The 17978-nt window shown below is 53.6% G+C and overlaps 1 protein-coding gene across 1 annotated transcript in view; it reads left to right on the top strand.

Moving 5' to 3' along the window:
- Cdh13 (cadherin 13) overlaps window positions 1-17978 on the top strand; it is an 899199-nt gene that overhangs the window by 733495 nt on the left and 147726 nt on the right. The window lies entirely within an intron of this gene.

The following is a 17978-nucleotide window of genomic DNA, read 5'->3' as shown; positions in this document are numbered from 1 at the left end:
GGTGCCCCATCGGTGTCCTTCTGGTTGCCCATTCTGGCTGGCGATGCTATCCTAGCTCAGAGAAGCCCCAGCCCCTGCCGGTCATTGTTCATGTCATTTTTGTCCACACTCAAAAAAAATTTAAAAAACTGCTAAGCATGAGAATCAGGTGGATGGAAACTCTCTGCACTGGATTTCCCACAAGAAAAAGGCCAAGTAAAACCTGCTGACCCATCAGAGAGACGTTCTCCGTGAGCCCCCAGAGAGAGGCTGAAGCAGGAGCCCAGGAAAGTTGCTGCCGTAACTGAGGCGTTTGTGACTGTTGGTGGCACCAGGGAAAGAACGAGCCTCCGAGAAGGGAAGAAGGTGATGTTGCCATAACTGGGGGTTTGCGTCAGTCTCTCCTGCTGGCCTGGCTGCCATCACCTAGGCTGTGCACACCTAAAGGAAGCGGGCTTTGCCCCACTTGACTGACCACGTGGAAAATACTAATTAGGACTCTCACCTTCCAGCACAGAGTCCCTGCTCACCCTTGAGGACTCAGTCTTAGGCTATGGGACGCACTTTCTCAGGAACCGCATTCTACAAAGTGACCTCGTGCATCTGCCTTGGTGCCCAAATACTGGCAAAGCCCCAAGAGTTTGAAAGAGATAAACAAAAGGCCCGTTGAGTCCCTTGGTCAGCTGTCCAACAGGAGCCTAAATCCAGGGCAAGCCAGAAACATTACAGATGCCCGAGAGGCCGGTGGAAGCTGCCAGCACTCTTGGCAGAGCTGGGGGCATCTGCTTTGAGGTCTCAATCCTCCCATGAACGTGATGATCCCAGGCAGGAAAGCGCGGCTCGGAGCCGTCGGCAACATTCCGTGATCGAGCGTCGCCAACAGCAGTGTCTTCATGACAGACAGTTGATGGACAGGAGGTCATTTGCCAGGGGGTTCATCAGACGGGGAGTCTGCGCCGGCTGGAGGAGCTGACCCACGTGTGAGCGGTGGAAAGAGGGCCGTTCCTCCTGTGAAAGCCTAGCGTGCGTCCCGTGGGAAAGACAAAGCTCCAGGAGGGCGGGCCCAGGCCGGTTGCTCCCGTTGCCCCAGCGGCTGGCACACAGCGGGCAGACAGTGAACGCCTGTCACATAAGCAGCAGTGCTGGGCAGGGGGCAGCCTCACCCGTCTGCTTCTCTCCCGGGATTCCTTTGCTCCTGATGACAGTCCTCGCCTCCCAAGTCAGGGACCTCTGAGCCGCCTTCCTTTATCCGGTTCCCAAGCCTGCGCACCCTACCTGGGGCACATCTTTAGCACACCCCCTGCCTCCCTCCAGAGCCAGCCTGCTCCTCCCCAGTGGAGGGGCCCAGCTCCAGCCTGTGCCCCATGCCCCTTACTTCTTTAGACATAAAATCCCGCCACATGTGGACCTTGCTTCAGAACAATCAGGCTAACACAGGTTCAGTGCCCTGGGGCCATCGCGACCCGCCACCCTCCTTCCCAGCTTGGGTTCCGCTCCTTTCAGCGCCCACAGCTGGTGCTTCCTCCCGGTGGCCCTCGCTGTTCCACCCACCCGCCTTGCGTCATCTTGTGTCCGGTCTTTGTGCGTGTCCTCTCTCATCCTGGACTTCCATCCTGCTCTTCTCTGTCTGGAAAAATACCCACATCATTTAAGTCACATCCTTCGGGACCTTTTTCTTATTTCTGTCCTCCTTTAATGAACCAGAATTATCTTTCTTGCCTTCTTTCTGTTTTTTTCCACCTTGCACAATGAGTACCCACTCACGTGCCCATCCATATCAGTCCAGTTTCTGTTTCTATAACAAAATGCCTACAGCTAAGTGCTTTATAAAGAAAAGAGGTTCATTTAGTTTATAGTTTGGAAGGCTAAAAGTCCAAGAGCAGGAGACCCTCATCTGTTCTGCCTCTAGTGAGGGCCCCTTTGGCTGTGTCAGAATGAGGCAGAGGAGCAGAAAGGGAAACAGCCATGTGCAGAAGGGACTGAGCACGTGGAGTGCCCTCCCTTGATAACTACCCATTCTCTTGGGAACCACCTGGTATTGCACAGAACAACATTAACCCTTCTGAGGGTGGCATTACCCGTGACCTAATTATCCCCAACTAGGCCCCACCCCCTAAAGGTTCCACCACCTCTCAGCACTGCCCCAGTGGGAACCAAGCTTCCAGCACAGGAGCCTTTGGGGACACACTCAGCCCCTATCCAAACCACAGCACTGCCTCAACTACTGGCCTACAGCAGCGCCAAGCAAGGGCCCAAGCATCTTTATCACTGTCCCTCCAGAGGTGAGCCTGGCTTCTGGCCCATAATGACTTATGTGACTACTTACCTGTGCTCACTGGATGGGTGGATGGATGGAGAGGCGGATGAGAAGACAAGTAGGTGGACTAGCAGGTTGACGGGTGGGTCGATGGTGGACTGATGAGATGAAAGACAGATAAGTAGAGGAAATGGTTGGGTGGATAACAAATTGATTTAGTGCAGGAAAATACTAACAAAATAAGCTGACCATCCCACCCCACCATGTTGAGACAGATGGCGGGGCCCTCTCCAGGCGGGGCAAGAGTCCTCCTACTCACCTCCACTTGGACATGGAGTTCTGGGATCCAGGTATGCAGAGTGTGATCTAGAAGGTGGCGTGTTCCCTCGGTGCCATGGGGAAGGGCTTGGTTTGGGGGGTCATCATGGGACCCTCATGGGAAGGGGACACAGGGATGGGCCCCAGTTGCTTATATAAAAAGGTATCACCCCACCAGGGAGTGTTAGAGATGTAGGGTGCGGGAACTGCCGCTGCGTCAGTCTCGTGGCGACCCCGTGCCTGGCAGCTCCAGTTGCCCGGCGCACACACGATAGATCCTTTCTCAAGACTCCCCCCAGGCACGGCCCTGTCTCAAGTCAGCATCACCTGAGGGAGACTGCAGAACGTCCACACTGGAGAATGTGGAGACTCACACAGTGCAAATCGCTCTTTCTACTGAGCGCGAAGCCACCTTACGCTAAGAAGCGGCCCAATCATCTGCAATCATACCCCCAAGTAGGCCAGCTGGTTGACTAGGCAGTGGAGGCGTCGCACCTTAAAGGAATTTGTCACTAAAGACAGACTATGGGAACAAGGTGAAAGAGATGACTGTTTCCAGGGAAAGAGGCCTCAGAGCCCTAGCCAAAGCCTGCGATGGAGTGGGGCGGGTTTGTGGGGAGCGCAGGGGATGCAGCGCGCCGTGTGTCGTCCACAGCTCTCTGGAAACTCCCGCATGCGCCGCTGCCTGATAGTCACAGATGGTTACAATTACCTGCATGGGATCTAATGTCTAAATTGGCATAAACTGTTTTGATGTGTAGGATTATTCTTTCTGCTTGAAATAGAGGAATCCAGTTTTATTTTAGAAAATATAAGACTTAGAAAGCAAAATAACTTGTCTGTAATCCATCACCCAGAGAAAATGATTAGCAACAAGTGGGTATTTTTACCAGCTGAGGTCTAAGCTCAAGTTTTTCTCACACATTGTAATTTCAGTACACACCCGTGTCTCGTTGCAGTCTGTCACTTGATGTTCAGACCACTTTACCTGTTCAGCAGGCATAATAGTCCCCATTTTAAAGTAATCACTTACTTAACCACCACTTTGCTTTAGACAATTTTGTATCTTTTCTTCTCATCTGTGGTTTTTGTTTTATTTTTAGTATTTATTTTCTTTTGCTATGGTAAGTGGTCCTGCAGTGGGTAGACTTGGGCAGTTATCTTTGCCTGCATCGCTGCCTGTTTTTCAATGAACTCCTGCAAATACAATTGCTGAGTCCAAGGGCATGAACATTTTAGGAGGTGATAGGTTTAGATCTCAGGGCAGCAGGCCCATTTCTGCCTATGTGTCTTTCTTCCTAAATCTTTCAAAACCTGGGTGCAAAGAAAAAGGTCAAACTCTCTTGAGCAGAAAAGAAACAGTGAACGCTTAACAACAAAATAAAAAATTGAGGAGAGTCAAAATCTGAACTCAGTCAGAAACTCGTGGGATCCCTAGAGATAGACGATTGCTGGCAGCGAGCCAAACGGCAGCGAGATGGAGGAGGAGCTTAGAGACATCTTCAAGGAGGGGCTAGGAGACATCTTCACAGAGGCATGAAGGGCAGGTAATGGTGTTGGCGACAAAGAAGGCTATGGGAAGGTAGAATGTAGGGTTAGCTCTGAAGAAAGGGCACACTGGCTTTCTAAGAACATGCCTATGCCACAGAGGCAGGTTCTTCAGGGACAGGGCTGAGTGAAAGGATCAGTCAAGATCAAACAGGGTTCAACCCTCCAGGGCTTGAGCTACTCTCAGAGTGAGAGCTACTCTGGTGTGGTCTCAACCAGGACAGCTGGGTGCTTGGAGGAGGGAAGGTCATTCCGTGTAGCGGAGAGACGGTCAGCACACCCCATATGTGGAGACTGGCCTGAGTGGCACTCAGACCTACCTTCCTCCAGCCTCAGCCTTGGGGCTCACAGGGTGGCTCCACGTTGGAACTCTGGAGGTTAGTTAGAAGTGCAGTCCCTGTCCCACCAGCCCCTACCTACCGAGCCACATCTTAACAGATTCACCAGGTAATTCACTTACTCATAAAAATGAAGACATCTTTTCAAGTGGGCTTCCACTGCACTGGTGCTTGGATTTCAAACCACTGATCTCTGATGCGGGGTTTTCCCTCCCAGTTGACAGAATCGCTTGTGATGTTAGAAAGTTTATGAAGTTGAAACAAGAGGCAAGATGCTTAGCATAGAAGGGGAAGACACAGGAAGCCCAACCCCACATGCAATCCTTCTGGCCTTCTGAGAAAAGCAATCAGCTCTGGGGACACTTTCCAAAGTCCATCAGAACAGATGTCACTAGATGAGGTTTTAAGCAGAATACAGATCACTTGGTGCTGTCTCTCATTTCTCCACCCCAGAAAGTCACATGTTTTTACAATGGGAAATTGCAAACATCATAGAAAATCCCAAGCACTGAACATGAAATAACCAGGCCAGGATATCCCATCCTGTTTCGATGGTGTTATGTGTCTTCAGTGACAAGGAATTATCACACCCGGCAGAGGCATGGCCTGGGGAGCCAAGGTCAGTGCCCAGAGTGTTTCAGCTCTTTCTCTGCCTCCCTCAGAGACTCACCTCTGGACCGATATCAATTTTAAATGTTATCACAGGAGACTTAATAAGATCAATTATATAGTAATGATACATCCATTTCCGTTTTTCAAGCTGCTTCTGCCTGCAAACACAAACACCAGGGGGTCTTTAGAGGCAGCCCTGATCTAGCAGCGAGTCAGATGAGTTACCATTTTGAATTATTAGGATGATAAAGATGTTGCGGGCTTTAAAGAAAACCAACCCCCACCCCAAATTCTGGTTCATGTTTTGAGATGCTAAGGGAGTCCACTCACAGTGAGCGCCAGGAAGGTCAAGGGGGAGGCGAACGCCAGGGAGGACACGCCTGGTGCTCAGGAGCTGCACCACGGGCCTCACCACTGAGCTGCCCCGGACCCCACTCAGGCTGCCTGGGCCCTGCAGCCCTCCTCTCCTGAGTGCCACCAAACACAGAGGTCAGAAGGGCTTATCCCCTGTCTAGAGAGGAGGAAGAGAAGGCTAGAGGGGCCAAAGCCCCAAATCACCAGCCACAGCCTGGCTCCACCAGGACTCAAAACAGAGCTCAGCGTCACCGCAAGGTCCTCCTCTCTGCCTGGTTTTTAGTATATCTGAGCAGTCGGGGGCCACAGAGAAACGGAAACCATTTCCACGGTTCAGGAAAGGCGCTTGGAGCCCGTGTCAGCCCAGCTGCCGTAACCAGGCGGTCCTGTCACCAGCACCCACACCGCTACCCGAATGGGAGCAGGAGGCAAACGTGCCAGCACCAGCCAGTGCCGGGGGCCGCTCGGCAAGGGAACCGCTGCAGCACGTCCTGGGCTGGGTCTCGCCCGTCCCCAGGCCTCCACGGTTCCGTTCAGTGTTCCGCGATCGCTCGCCATCCCGTGACAGCGGGTCACTGGCAGCCCGTCAGGTTACACTTGCTGTTCTGTTGGCGAAGCAAATAAAGCCATCTGAGGGCTCGGCGGAGGCGCTCGGTGCCCGAGAGCCCATAGGGACAGTGGACGGTCTGCCAGCGGGCGCCCCGCGGAGGAAGTCAGTGCTGGAGTGAGCCAGGGGGCGTGCTGCTGGCAGGTAGCAGGGGACGGGATGCTCTCTGGAGTTTCTTGGTGGGCACCTTCCACCTCAGTGTCCAGTTATGGCAGCACTTTGACCACCACAGCATCCAGTCCCAGACCTGAGACTTAGGGTGAGCAAAGACAGGGCTTTGATCATTTTGAGGGGCAGACTCTTCCAGATAAAGCCATGCAGCAGAGGAAGTGACTGGGCGGAGCAGAGCCGGCCCCTTCACAACTGAGGGCCCATGTTCGGGCTGTACGCCCAGATTGGGGGCGCTGGGCCGGGGCGATGGTGCGCCATTGTGTAAAAAGGGTGCTCACCCCCGCTTGCTCCCACAATCTGCAGGGGCCATGTGTTGTGGGGCAGGTGAGTGTTCTACCGTGACAAGAAGCCTTCCAGCTGGACGAGTCACCTCTTGTTGAAGGGACTAGAATTCGGGACCTTCACATTCACGTTCTGCAAGACCCTGAGATGTACAGGGGCCCATGCTGCCTGGTGGGACATTCGCAGGTCACGGTGGTAGGATGGGCTGGTTGGCTGCTTAGGTAGCACAGAGGGTCAACGTGCTTAAGGAGACTGCTTCGGTGGCCACGAGCACCCACCAGAGGCACCACAGTCCCCGTGCCGTATGGGTGACGGGATTGCCATCGAAAGCAGGGCTCGAAGGCAGAAATGCAGGGCCTGCCTCAGGAGCCCCCGGACACCTCTCTCCAGGCCTCTTCCTCAAGTCGCTGTGCCGCTGGCTGTACCGGTGCAGGACGGTGCCTGACGCGTGAATAATGCATGCACGTGTGCCCTGCGCGGCCTTAGGAGCAGCAGCGTGGACCGCAGGTCTTAGACACTTTAGATAATTTACATTTTAAATCTGCATTGAGTTGGAGAGTAATCCGAGCCCGCATGTAACATTTATGAGCGTAAGCGAACGCATGTTTTTTTCAAAGTGGAATTGCCTTACGGGAGCCTCGGTGCTGCAGGGAATTGACTTGGCATTTGGACTTTGTTGGGATGCCTGGTGCTCGCAGAGGGTGATGTGGCCCTTTTTAGGACTTAATGAGGGCAGCGGAGAAGCCACTCTGGGTAAAGGGGACATCTTCCCCTCACCACCCACGAGGGCAGCGGGGTACACAGGGGTCATGTTGGCAGCACTGGACTCAGAAGCCAGTGCCTGACGTCCCAGCGGGCCGTCTGCCTCTCCAGCAGGGCGACAGAGGTCAGCGTCCAGGGGGCACTGGGCTCAGGCTCCTCACCTCACAGTCCCCGGGGAGGCCGCGCCCAGGAAGGGCCTCTCCAGGAGCTCAGGGGGGCTCCGTGGGTTTCCTCTGGACACGGCTGTTTGGGTTAGAACTCTTGTCTCAGAACCAGGAGTTCGAGTGCAGACAGACAAGGGAGGGTTTCTCCCCAGAGGCCCGGCGGGCACTCCTGGCTCTCCATCGCCCACGGCACGTCCACGTGGCTCCCACAGGCCACGCGGCGCCCATCGCCTCACGACGTCCTTTTATTTCATCTTTGCTTAGAAAATCAAGGGCCCCGAGGCAGCCACCTTGATGCACCTGCTTTCCAGATGAGAAGCTCAGGAAGTCGAGCAACGTCCCTATTGCCAAAAAGAACAGAGATGCGAACCAGGTGTCAACCAGACCTCCTGGAAACCAGAGGCGTTCAGGCCTCCCCAGCATCTCTGACTGAGAATTGGTCCCTAGGGTTGCCCTCCGCGGACTCAGGGCCGAGCAGATGGGGAGGGTCTGAGGCAGCCGTGCATCCTGAAGAGTCATCTCTAAACTCGCGCTGAACCTCGTTGCAATCTATTTCTTTTATTTAAGTCTCCCTTCCAACTTTCTGTGATTCCAAAACCAATATATCAGTTTTGATTGACTGTTGTTCTTTCCTTCCCTTGGGGAAAAAAAAATCCACTCAGGTTCACCTCTGCCTCAAAGTGCTTGGAGATGGGGGGAGGTGCCCTCAAAATGTATCTCCTCCTCCTCCTGTGGGGGCTCAATATCTGAGTCAATAGCAACACAGTATAAGAAGGGAAACTACAATGATCGGCTAACATTTATTGAGTGTCTGCTAAACTGTGGGCACTTTTTGTGTTTAAATTAATTTATTTTCTCAGTGACCTCGGGCAGAGTTTTCTCCATTTGCTCACTTGTAAAATGGTGAGGGTGAATTTTGAGAGATGCTGCACCCCTGTTTCTTGCTGGTTATAGTGTGTGCCAAGTGAACGGTGCCTAGCAATTGCCACAATGATACCATCAGCTGTAACACAGTGTGGCTGCCAGTAATAATGCCCATGGGCTCCCGGAGACCGCCACTCAGATTCTGATGCAGAACCTCAAGCTCAGATGGGCTTAGGATATCCAGGGCTGGGAGATGAGGGATGAAGACTGGCATCCAGGAGCTGGGAGGTGGGGTCAGGACCCTGGAGAGCTCACAGTGGCATCTAAGCCTCCTCTGGTCTCACTCTCCCCCTGAGGCACAGTTACGCATAGGAACCCCAGCCTTGTCGGAGGTCTGGTCTTCTAGCTCATGTGGACGTTCTGATCAAAATTGAATTCTCAGTGCACAGAATCTTCTGACCTGATGAGGCAATAGGATTCTTGATTAGACTAGAAAGGGCATAGGATCCGTGACATGGTAAAGAAAGCTCATTTTTCAGTCTCAGAGAAGTTCAGCTCTAGTACCTACCATTGAAAAGTAATAATAATAATAACAACAATAATAACAATAAAAGATCAGACAGCACCAACCCAGGGTGGGCAAGAGGCAAGCCGAGACACTCCACGCCATCTGGGTTGTATATGTTGTTAGATCTTTAATTCCCAACACTCTCTCAAGACAGACTGGTAATCTTACACAAAATCACCTGGGCAAGTGGAAGCCCAGGAAAATAAGCATGCCTGCCCGTGTGGGACTCTTCCCTTGGTGCAGCCTCATGAGCAAGCGCAGGCTGGGGAAGTGTCTGAAGTCTCCACGCTGACGCCCAGGGGGAGGGTCTCTGCTGGCTAGCTTGAGCCAAGACGCTTGGGGTGAAAGTGATCTCCGAGCCAGGAGAATGTTAAGAAAGAAATCCTGTTTGTGCTACAGTAGAAGCAACACCAGACTTTGCTAACACACCCGAAACGCGGCCAGCAGTGCTGTTCTGCTGAGTCTGTGGTGGTTAGAGCCTGCGGCAGCTGCAAAAATAAAACTGAATTGTGTCCTGTGCCGGGCACGGTGGCGCACACCTGTAATGCCAGCAATGTGGGAGGCGGAGGCAGGAGAATTGTGAGCTCAAAGCCAACCTCAGCAACTTAGTGAGACCCTGAGTAACTCAGCCAGAACCTGTCTCCAAATAAAACATAAAAAGGGCTGGGGGTGTGGTTCAGTGGTTAAGTGCCCCTGGGTTCAATCCTGGGACTAAACAAGAAAGAAAAAAGTGCTGTCTGAATTGTGTCCTGAGCTCATGGCTTTCAGTCAGCAGGACCTGGGACAAGTCCCCACTTCTCTCTGGGCATGTCTCCTCTTCTGTAACAGGAAGAGGCTCGGATTAGCTGGTCTTCAAGGCCCCTTTCGTGACCAGAAGTCCAGGGGAGGGATGTGAGTGGTAACAGATGGACAAACTCCTTGTTGCCTGATTCCAGAAGAGGTCAAGGGTTTGCCATGAGACCTATCCTGGGTGCTTCCTTTCCTCTGGAGCCACCAGCAGGTCTTGGTCATGGGGGGAAGCAATGTTAACTCATGACCGTGGGAAGTACTGCTGATTTTGAGCCCGTGGTCCTTCCTTTGGGGGTGCAAACAGCCACACAACCAGCTGGACTCACGGAAGAGAAAATAGCATCTATTCACCTCAAATTCAATGTGGCAAAAATGTTCTGAAGCTGTAATTTTGTATCCTGGGAAAAACCTGAATTGAAAGTAGGGTCCAAGGAGAGACAGTGAGAAGAGGCACTCCTGAGATTTCAAGCGCTCCGGGTTTGCTGTCGACCGTGTCCCTCCTTTGTTCAGCTGGGTCTTTGGAGGTGGTCACTGTCACTCCATCTCTACTGGTGGTCAGTGCATGAACCACACAGGAGGAGGGGAGCTGGACCTGTCCTCATGAACCCTCCTGACTGGATAGAGACCCCAGACTTCCTGACAGATCAAGCAGCCTACAGCCACCGCAAACCAAGCCTCCGCCCGTTTCTGCTTCTCTCCTGCCTCCCACATGCCTCTAGGGAACTTGGCACCCCCTACTACCCAAGAGCAGGGGGATGGGTCCTTCTGTACACCCTGTGACATTGCTGTGAGAGTGGAATCTGAGAGACCCAGGTCAGGATCCCCTCTTTGCGGCCTTCCCCAGGGACTTTGGATAAGCAAACTTCACTATCAATTTCCTCATCAGTACAATGGGGATTAGGCCCCTCCTCACAGAGCAGTAGTGACACAAAATGAGGCTGAATACGTGAAGGGAGGGCACGATGCCCGGCACGCCCTAAGTGTCCAGTGCACGGAGGTGCTGCCTGCCTCGCCACGTCGTTCATCAAGGGCCTGCTGTGTGCCTAGCCCTGAGGAAATCCCCGGGGATGCAAAGTTGAACCTCATCTATGCTTTCGAGGTATTCAAAGCCCAGTGGGAAGAGAGGCAGGTGAACAAGTAGCTACGGAACAGTTTGGCAGGCATGTGACGGCGAGGCATTGGCATTAACCCAGGCTGGGCAGCAAGGCAGCGAGGGCTTTCTGTAAAGGTGGCATAGGGGCTGGGTCTTACACTGAGTGGCAAAAGGGCCACGCACTGCCTGAGGCCCCCAGGAGACCCAGCCCACACGCAGTCAAGGGAGGAGAGATGTGGGGAAGGGTGGCCCTCCCCTCCCCCTCGTGGCCACCACAGCACAATGCCATGAATTGTTTCTCCCAGGGAGAAGTGTCCGGGTCATTCACCTGGAATACCAACTCTCCCCGTGGCTGGGAAACCTCCCCTTTGTCTCCTGCTTCTCAGAGCCTTGGAGTCTCTCCCCATCCCTCCGCTGCCCAGACCCCAGGTGTCTGGATATTCCCGTGCGTCTGCAGCTCATCAGCACTCTTCTCACTCAGTGACTCTCCTCAGACCTCTGTCCTCCGAGAAGCAGGTGTCACCTGGCCCAAGGCTTACTCCTCACTTTCATTCTAAAATTGCCCTCCTGGAGGTACTCTGCCCCAACTCCTGCTGGATGCCGCTCTCCCCGCCCTCTTCTCGGCAGTAGGCACGTGCTGCTCCCTCCAGCCCTGACGACCCTGACCTCGGACGCCACCCTGGGATTCCCATCCCTCTTCCATTGCTCTTTTTCTTTTCTTGTTTGTAAAACTGCTCTGGAGGACTGATTACCTCGTCCCTTCTCACCCCCAAAGTACTTCTTTGTCACAAATGATTCTACTCCTTGAGGACATTCGGTGACATTTAATTCATCTCCTGTTCTCTGCTTGGATGAATCCTCAGAACTCCCTGAGAGGAAGACCAGGCAGTGGGACATCAGAGAAATCAATCTTTCTGTGGTGGGCGAAGGGGATGGATTTTCATCTCCTTCCTGGTCCGTTTTCCTGCTGCATGGAGACCTCTGGGCATTCTCCTGCTCCCCCTGCTTCAGCCGATTTATTCTTCTCTGACTTATGACTTTTCTTTTTCATGTGGAACTTGTCCAATTCCTCAGCCCTCATTCTGTGGCTTTTGTACTGTATCTATTACATATTCTTCCAGACTCGGGCTCGGCTAGGTTTATACTGTGTGTGAGTCCTCACCAGGCTGGAGAAGGGAGCTCCCCCGTCTCTGGCGTAGACTTTGGGAGTTGCCACGTGTCCAGAGACCCTAAAAGGTGTGTGTGTTGGCCTAACAGTGCCACAGTGCCCTTCCCACCGGGAGATGCCCAAGCACTCGATAGTGACACCCAGTTACCTGCTCCTGTGCTCATTGTTTCTTGACCCCCACCCTTTCCTGGGGAAGGAAGGGCCCTTTCCCCTTGGTCCAACTTGGGTCGGTGTGCAGGGAACAGTGCCCTTTCCCACATGGGCAGGTGGCCTGCTGGGCTGGAGCCTCTGCTCCGTTTCCCCTGCCGCTCCTCTCCGCGGGCGAGTGGCTGCGTGCCTGAGTCGGTGGCCCTGCATCGCGGGCCGCACCAGCTCCACTCTGCGTTCTCCCCTCTCCACACGGTGCAGCAGCCCTTCTGAGCCTCCTCTTCCTGGACTCTGAGCACAGTCCTATCTGAGGGCGGAAGGTCAGCTGGGAGGCCTGGTCAGCCTCAGGTGCAGGCCTGGGCTCAGCCCACTAAGTAAGAGCACTCAGCCTCAGGCTGTCCAGACAGTGCAGGCCACCTTCCTCTGCTTGCTGTTCCTCCAATGTCACCTAAAGAAGCAGAATCCCAGGAGACAGAGGAACTGGGGGCCCTAAAACCACCTGTGTCCCCTCACATGACCTCCCACCTTTAGCCCTTGCCCGTCCTCCCCCCACTTCCCTACACTCGCCCCACCCCTCGGGAGCCCCCTACCCCTGCTCCCTGGATCCCCGGTGATCTGTGCCTTGGTCCCTCCCTCCCCCGAGAGCCCCAGTCTCCCCTCTTACCGTCCAGCCCACCATGTCTTCCCAATCTTGGCTCAGCCTCCTTTCTTCCAGGAGGCACCTGACTTGGCAGGCTGGTCCACTGCCCCTGTGACTTCCCAGCCCCCAGTCTGTCCCCATGTGACTCTAGCACTGTCACCTCCAAATCTACTGACTGGTCTCCCCTTGCCCGAGAGTCTGTCGTGCTGTCAGAGGATATCACACCCACGTGGCTTTGCCTTCCTATCACTCAGCACCCTGTGGGGCACCCATGCAGAGGCCCTGAAGTCCAGAGCACTCTGTCAGGGAACACCTGAAGTGCAAGGTGCAGCGGGGAAACAGGCCCAGGAGCAGCGCCTTGCGCTAGGCTTCACTCACAGAAGGCAGAGAGGCTGCCTCTGGACGTTTCTAAGGCAGGAACATATGCTTGTGGAAATTTAAAAGAAGCAAGAAAGCATCCGGTCACAGCACTCTGTAAACTCCGTAGTATCCAAAGTCCAAGCTCGCCCCATTCTGCCCAGTGCGCTATCTGCCTCTGCTGAGTTGTCAGCGAGCACACCTCTCTTGACCCCCAAAACCAGCTCCCAGGCAGGCAAGAGGCTCATTTCTGTCCCCGCAGCAGACTCTCCCGTTTCAGCCAAATCCCCTTCAGCCCTCCTCCAAAGCTCCTTCCGAAGGTCCTCATTGGGCTGCCAGCAGGTGCTGGTGGAACAAAATGAAATTCACCCCAAAACAAAAGGGAGAAAAGCCGATCCGATGCAAAATCTATCTGCGTTTCAGAAACTGTCAAGATGAAAAATGAAGCTGCGAGTTTGGCCTTTAAAAATATTAATTTCTGTAAAGATACACCGAGTGGTAGGGAGAAAATCCCCTTAACTTCTCAGAGGAACCTCCGGGACCGAGTTCTGGTTTTTCTTCTTGAGTCCAATTTTCATCACACCCAAAGGACAGACCCTCCAGGTGCCTCATTGTCATCTTTCTGAGACAGCAAGGCCCAGGGACATGGGCTGCATAAGGTGCAGGTGACTGGCTTCCCCTGTCTGTCCTGCTGGAGGAGCCAGTGGCTGTGACATGCCCACCGGTTCCCTTCTGAGACTCAGGGACTGGGGCCACAGAGCCCAGGTGTTCTCGTGAAATGAGAAGCACCACCGTGGGCGGAAAGCAAAGCCAGGCAGCAGGCACTCTGGGTTCCAACTCGCCGTTACCCCAGCCCCGGTCTTGCATCCTAGATGCTAAACAGGGTCTCCATGTCCCTCGGTGGTCACAGAACTATCTTTGCAACTAACAGAAGCACCTCGGGAACTCTTCTCTGTCTACCCCAGCTTCTAAAATCTCTCAGAGCTCACAGCCCGCCTTCGAGGACACTGGGCCTGAATATTTCCCTTGTGAGACAATGTCTTCCTCAGTCATTTAACCAAGCCCCCCAGAGTTCTGACCAGGTCCCGCTCATATGAGAAAGCCGAGTGGCCCTGCTGCCCTCCCGGCACTGTGATCCACTGAGGAGGGAGCCACCGCTCCTGTGTGCTGTGGCAGGAAGAGGCCAGCTGGAGGAGGTGGCTGCAGACCTGTCAATCCTAGAACTCCAGAAGGTTCCTTCTCATCCTTTATTACAAACGTCCAGCTTCAACCCAGAGGCTGGCACCCCAGTGTTTGGAGGTAGAGGAGGCATTCCTCACCAGGTGTGCAAACTCCACTCCCCAGAGAAAGCCAGAGGACACACATGCACCTGCCCATCAGAGCGACCTCCTGGGATGGAAGAATTCCCCTTGTCCAGGTTTGCTCGTCCGGGTCTTCTGTAGCCTTTCACTACCAAGAAAGCAGCCTGCGTGCTCTACCTTCCTGAGAATCAACAGACAGCTTCGCTCCCCGCAGCTGCTCAGGTTCAGACGCGCAGGGCGGAGAACTGCTGAGGGACAGGAGCCTGGGCGACACCCACACCTGAAGAGAGCACCAATGGTCAGCATCCCACGTCCCTGGGCGGGCTTGGTGTGGGCCCAAGACCTTGCTCCTTTTTAATTCTGGCCCTTAAATCCGCAGGTATTGATCACTAAATGATCTGCATATGGATGAGACTTACAATCTAAGTTTGAGCAAAGGTGAAGCAATGATCTGACAGTGAGACAGGACCCACGTCAGCGCTCAGGGTGAGGGGACAGGGGCCTTCGACTGGCCGGTGAGCAGGAGACCAGTAGTGTGGCTTGGGACTGGTGTCCGGTTCCTGAGCAGGGACGGGGTGAAGTTCGTTCACCCTCTTCCTCCTCAACTCTGACCCTTCCCTAAGTGAGCTCTCTTGACCTCCAAAGTCGCCTCTTCTTGCTCAGGTGGGCCTGGGTGCCTGAGCAAGAAGCCGACGCCTTGTGCCCACGCTCCTTGCGCCCAGCGTGCACAGCAGTTCAGAGCCAAAGGGCCACTGTGTGCAGGGGCACCTGGTGGCTCCTCTGCTGCCCTCCGGAGTAACTCAGAGAAGTCGTTTGCCATTTCTGAAGCTTGAGTCCTTGTCTGGGAGATGGGGGTGTGGTGGTGACAGCAGCGTACGGTGAGGCTCACACAGGACAGTGTCCTGACAGGCCACAGGGCCTGGCATCGAAGTGATGGTGAAGGTGGTCTGCTCTCAAGGCCGTCATCGCGTGCTGTCTGACAGCTAGTCCTCTTCATCCCGTTCCTAACACCTGCCTCGTTCCTCCGTGCTTCCCTCCTGAGCCATCCCGTCTCCCCTTGATGGACTTGGCACCCACTCCTCTCTCGAGTCCCCAGAGCTGAGCGCAGGGCCCGGCACCTCCCAGGACCCACATGAGCCCTTGCTCCAGGAAGTGAGCTGCTGTAGCCTGGCTCGGCCGTTCACCTGCTGCCAGGCCCTGGGCAGGGGAAAGCCCTGGAACACATAAAATAGCCCAACGCAGCATTCCTGACTTGGAAGAACTGGGGACAGACCCAAAGCGTGCTTTAGAAATTCACACCGTACATCATTTCTCCTCCAAACCTCAGTCATCATTTCTGTTTGGCTTGTTTTAAGGACGTGGTGCGTTTAAAGTGTAAGTGGGGGAAGCTGTGCGTTTTCCCTCCTTGTATTTCCTGCATGTGGCCAATGAGGCCGAGAACCAACGCAGACTCATTAGGCCTCACACGTACGGAAATGAAGTGCAGGCAGCACTCAGGGGGGGCGGGCCTGGGTGACAAAGCATCCTTCCCAGGCCTTGAACATGTCGGCAACTCAGGATTTCTCACCCGCAGAGCAGCGCAGCCCTCGTCTCCCCCCACGTAACATTAATATTATTTTTATGACTGTGCACAATGCCGTGACACATTGCTGAGCCGCTGAGAAACCTGAGGAATAAAAAAGATTTAGACAAGGAGGGAGCCTTGAATCACTGAATTGGGGGCGGGGGCGCAGATGTGGCGTGTGCCTGCAGCTGATGACACGGCTACCGTCAAATGAACTGAGCGCGGAGCACTCATTCCTCGTGTGGCCGGGTTCTTGGATGCAGAGCGGGTGGGTGTGGCTTGGCTCAGCACGGTCAGCACTTGGTGCTGGAGGAGACTCCAACTGACTTGGCATGAGAACCAGACCAAGGAATTCTGAGCCCGGAGGTGCCCCCTGAGCCGGTGGAAGGGACAGTGATACTCACCCTCTGGCCACCCCTTCCTGAGCCCGTGGCAGACCTCACCGGTCAGTCATGGCCTGTGTTTGTGGTCCATCCAGCCTCAGCAGACAGCAGGACTCCATTCCTCTTTATGGCTGAAGAATATTCCACCGCATAGAACATTTTGTTTACTACTCCTCCATTCGAGGCTCTCTCCGCCTTTTGACTGTTGTGCTGGGTCCTAAACTCGTGCGCATGTGTGTTGTCCTGAGAACCTGCTTTAAGTTCTCTGGCTGTGTCCCTGGGGGGCGAGTCTGTGGAACTTTCTGAGGTACCGCATGCTGTCTCCATGCAGGCGCACGTCCTGACCAGCAGTGCCCCAGGGTTCGGGATTCATCCTAGCCTTGCCGACCCACGTTCTGTTATTTTATAGGGACCACCTGGACGGGCATGAGGGGCTCTCTCACAGGGGCTTTGATTTGCATTTATCTAATGGCTGGTGGTGATGACAGTCTGTTCATGTGTCCATTGGCCATTGTGTATCCTCTTTGGAGAAAAGTTTATTGGCCTCTTTTGCCTGTGTTTTCGTTGGGATATATGCATGTCTTTTTGTTGCTGAGTTTCAAGTGTTCTTTATCTGTTCTGGATATTAGACCCTTATTAGAGAAGACGGTTTACTGAATAATTCCTCCAATTCTGCAAGTTGTCTTTCCATGTTCTTGATCATGTTCAGCTCATTGTGTTTTTAAATGACTGAATAACTGATAAACCCACCACTAGATGTTTAGACGGCATTTGTGAACAAAGCACTTGAGAACGCCTGTATTTGATGGCAATGTGCATTTCCCCGCCTGCCGGTGCGCTGGAAGGGCCTGCTGACGTGCTGCAAGCTCTCATGTCCATCTTAACGCTGGGCATCAGGTCATGGCCGTAGTCACAGAATGGCAGGCGGGCACTGCAAGTCCTGGAAGTGCAAGAGCTGAACGGCCCTGTGCCCTATGTCCTCCTGTGTCCACTTCTGCTGTGCAGTGGGGGAGGGAGGAAAAGGAAACCCCGAGCTTCCCAGAACAACTGTTTTAGGGCCCCCCATCTCAGGCCATGGTGACAATTAACATTTACTGGAATTCTTAGTTCCTTCCTCTGCAGCTGTTGGGTCTGGCTCTCTGGGGATGCCTGAGATCTAAATGTTCAGCCTGTACACTGACATTTAAAGGGCCGATGACAGACATGTTCTTAATTTAGCACCTTCTCTCCATTTTAATGGGAGGTCCTCGCAGACGCCCCTGTGGGAATCACTAATGGCCACCACGTCTCAGTTAAGAAAACGGTTGTCTATCTCAGCAAAGTCTGGGGCCCAGACCTGTGCTGGTTCCTAGAAACCTAAGGCAGAGAGAGAAGCGAGTGGCCACTTCCCCCTGGGTCACCCACCTTGATGTGTCCCATCAGATGCATCCCAGATACCTTCACTGTTGGGCTTTAGCTCTGATAATACAACCTGCTTTCTTTTCTGACCACTAAATAATACATGTTTAGAGTAAAAGCATAATTTAAAAGGACACCGAGGATGAAATAAAAATTGCATAACCACACCATCAAAGATAATTGCTGTTAATATCTCGCTATGTATGATTCTTGCTCTGTTGACATACTGTAATACACAAATACTTTTTTTTTTTTCCAAAAATGGGATCTCACTGTTTGTGCAATTTTGAAACCTGCCCTTTCTTCTCAATAGT

This window comes from Sciurus carolinensis, chromosome 16 (genome assembly GCF_902686445.1).
Source record: "Sciurus carolinensis chromosome 16, mSciCar1.2, whole genome shotgun sequence".
Classification (NCBI taxonomy): domain Eukaryota; kingdom Metazoa; phylum Chordata; class Mammalia; order Rodentia; family Sciuridae; genus Sciurus; species Sciurus carolinensis.
The sequence above is the reverse complement of the archived record's forward strand: the minus strand, read 5'-3'. Positions and strand labels throughout refer to the sequence as shown.